Raw genomic sequence first — 3,820 nt, 5'->3', positions numbered from 1 at the left:
AGGGCGAGAAAGTTTCTGAATTCTTGAATATCTGAATGTATTTTTCTTCTGGTCTCACAATTGACTTAATAATTTGGCTGATTATAATTTTCTCCATAATCTCCTAGGTATTAATCTAGAGCCTTCTATTGTTTTTCGTTTCTATTGAGAATTCTGATTCTTGTTTCTTTGGATGTAACCTGCCTTTTTTTTTTTTTTTTTTTTTTAGCTCTAGAAACTTTTAGGGATCTCCATCTTTAGTTTTCTGACCCGTCAGTGCAATATACACCCTTTTCTTTGGCTGTGCTGGACATTTGTTTAGCCTCTTTAATTTGGAAAATTATATCTTGTCTGGAAATTTTCTGGTATTACATCTTTGATAATTTCATCCCATCGCCATCTCTTTCCTCTGTTTATTCTTTCTGAAACTCATATTACTTGGTTGTTGGATGACCTGGCTTGATCTTTTGTGTCTCCTGTGTCTCCTCCCCCACATTTTTTCCCTTCAGATCTTTATTTTCCTTATGTAGAGTGTAAGTTTTATGGGGGAAGAGATATCTGTGAGCTTTGTTCACTTTTATATTCTTACCACCTGAAAAATGGAACATGGGAAGTACTCAATAGTATTTACTGGCTATTCTCTTTTGGTTCTATATCTAGTAGATTTCTTCAACTTTACTTTCAAGTCATCTTTCGGATTTCTAATATTTCTTCTATAGTTTTGCTTTTCGAGAACTTTTTCATCTTTTCTGCCTTTTTTACTGTAACATCTTGTTCTTGTTTTAGTGATGCAAGATAATACTTTGTATTTCTCTGAGGATATTAGTATCTTTAATTTTTTTTTTTTTTTTTTACCTTCTGACTTCTCTCTATTTTATTTGGTTTCATTTTCTTTGTGACTTTTGGTCTCTTCCTCATGTTGAGCTGTTTTTTGATGTCTACTGTAGACCTAGGTCAGGATTATCAACTAGAGAACTTCGCTTTGGAGTAGCTGGTGGGGAACTGGATGTTTCATTGATGGAACATCATACAAGTCAGAATATGGAGGTCTTTATAATTATTATATCTCTGGAAAAATCTCTGGGCAACCAGAGTGCTGACTTTGTCAGGGTTCAGAGGTCTGGCCATGCCATATGCATATTTTGAAGGATACTGCTTATAGCCCCATGATTCACCCCTGTCTTCTGCTAAGGCTTGTGCTTCCAAATGCTGAGCTTTTCTCATTTAACTTCCCCATGATTGAAAACAAACAAATGAGAAAACAACTTCCATTTTCCAGCCTGGGTGTGGTCGAGTTCTTGGGCAGGTACTTGGATATTAAGAGTTTTGGACAGAGGGTAGAGGTTGCAGCCTCAACACTGCTCACCTCTGATTTTGTATGTCACCAATTACTGAGCCTGCTGTTCTCTGAACAAGACAATTGTTTCCTGAATGGTATTGCCAACTGCGTGCCCCCTTGAGTGTGGCTTCTTCTTCTCTCTAAAGTCAGTTGTCACTCTTCCATTCCATCTAACCATTTTGTTCAAATTTCTTGTCCACTGATGTTCCCTCTCCTGCTTTAACTGTTACCTTTTTCTTCTTTTCTTTTCAGTTAATTTATAGAAAGGGAGGAGATAAATTCCTACAGTCTATATGTCTTTACCTGAAAGAAAGCCCAATTCTGTCTTTTAAATTTTTACTCAGAATGTTTAAGAAAGCTCATCATATGTTGATGGGTGAAAAGGATGTCTTGTTTCCTCTTGAACTGGAGAATGCACAGACAACACCAATACTCTTCTTAGGAGATCACAGATATTCACAGCTTATATACATTTCAAAATGGATCTACAGTCTAGTTGAGAAAGCTAATACAGAATGTATATTAGCTGCTGGCTTGGAGAAAAACTACATGGAAAGACAAAGCAGAAGGGTAATGTCAAAGTTGAGCACTACAATATTATTTAAAAAGTAAGTATTTTATGTGCAAGCAAATTCTGAAACAGCCAACATAACAATTATTAATTCTGTTATATTTGTTTTGTACTTCTCTGCCTATAAAATATTCCAAACTCATAATCTTGAAATCTTGAAAAATACAGACAAACAGATAGGAGTTTTAAAATCAGTCATAACCTCACTACCCAGAGATAACTACTGATGATACTCTTGTATAGTTTCTTCTTCAGGACACTTAAATTTCCATGGTCAAAATAATATACAATATAGAGTATACAATTACGTATGCTGCTTTTTTGGGGAGGGTGCATGGTCTGGGAATCAAACCCAGGTCTCCTGCATGAAAGGTGAGCATTCTACCACTAAACTACCTGTGCATCCTATATGCTGCTTATTTAAAGTCCAAAAAATCATATGCTAAGCATTTTACATATCATTAACATTAAAACTATTTGGCAATTGACATCTTTGAACCAGTATCTTTTCACAGCTGTGCAATTATTACTACTGGAATATATATATTTTTTAAGAGCTCTATTTTTGGTGTCATTCTAAGAAAGTTCTTTCCATCCCAAAAGCTATAATATATTTCTCTCAAATTTTCTTCCATTTTTATGACTAGAATTTAAAAGTAGAATTTTTATGGTGTTTTTTTGATAATGATCTAACTTTGTTGTTTTTTTTTTTCTATGGATGTTTCCATAGTTCCAGCCCCAATAGAATGGTTAATTAATCCTTTTCCCCACTCATTTTAAATGAAGATACTATCATATGAAAATTTTATAATGACCTGTTTTTGGGACATTCTATTCCATTTCATGTAGGTATAATTCTATCCTGAAATAGTATCACACTGTTTTAATTATTATGACATTCTGGTATGTTTTAGGAAGCCCTTTCTCATTTTTTTCCCACAAATTTCTTGGCTATTTATTTTCCTAGATGAATTTTTTTTTTCTTCTCCTTCTTTTTTTTTTTTTTTTTGGTGCATGGTCTGGGAATCGAACCCGGGTCTCCCGCATGCAAGGCGAGCATTCTACCACTGAACCAACCGTGCACCCCCTAGATGAATTTTATAATCCTTAGTCAAGGAAAACCAAACCAACCAACCAACAAAAATCACAGCAAAGCTTGAGGGCTTTTGGTAAGTACTATTTAATATTCCTTTTGGTTGTTTGTCTCATTTCTGGACTTTGGGCAAGTTAAATAGCATTCTGAGCCTCAGTTTCTTCATTTGTAAAATGAAGATAATAAGAGGATCACAGCATCTGTCTAGCATAATCATAGAGCTATTTGAAGATTAAACATGCTTTTAGAACTATAAACTGCTATATATACATGCCGGTATCGTTTTAAATATGTAGACTTTGTCTCTAAATTTGGAGAAAACATACATTGAAAATCTGGTCTTCTCATCTGGAACGTCTGGAACCTGATATCCTCTCCATTTTTTCTGGTTTAATTTCAGATCTTTCAGTAAAGTTTGTACACATTCTTTTCATATGGGTTTTGCACACTTTTTGCTAAGTTTATTGCTGGACTTTGAAATCAAAGTTTGAAAGGGTCTTTGAAGTTGTTGTTATTGTATCTTTGAATCTGAAGTTAAGTGCAGAGGCAACAGGAAGTAAATTCAACAGGTATTCATGGGTGGAGGGAAATAACATTTTAGTCCTAGTCTTACCTCATAGAATTATATGAAGGTCCAATATGGAAGTGCTCTGAGAACTATAAAATATGATGCAAGTGCAAATATAATTTAAGTTTAATTGAATACATGAAATTTGTCCCATTTATTTACTAGAAAGAAAGTGTAATACAGATGGACTAAGCTTGACTTCTCACTCTTTTACAAAATATTATTTAACCCTGGGCAAATCACAACTTCTCTATACTTAAGGTTCCTTAC

General features: G+C 34.3%; 1 non-coding gene across 1 annotated transcript; it reads right to left on the bottom strand.

Moving 5' to 3' along the window:
* Positions 1 to 2,900: 2,900 nt before the first annotated feature.
* Positions 2,901 to 2,971, bottom strand: TRNAA-UGC (transfer RNA alanine (anticodon UGC)). Its single transcript has one exon. It is a non-coding gene; the product is annotated as a tRNA-Ala (tRNA).
* Positions 2,972 to 3,820: the final 849 nt, after the last annotated feature.

This window comes from Tamandua tetradactyla, chromosome 1 (genome assembly GCF_023851605.1).
Source record: "Tamandua tetradactyla isolate mTamTet1 chromosome 1, mTamTet1.pri, whole genome shotgun sequence".
NCBI classification, from domain to species: Eukaryota; Metazoa; Chordata; class Mammalia; order Pilosa; family Myrmecophagidae; genus Tamandua; species Tamandua tetradactyla.
Note: the sequence above shows the minus strand (reverse complement) of the source record. Positions and strands in the feature narration are given on the sequence as shown.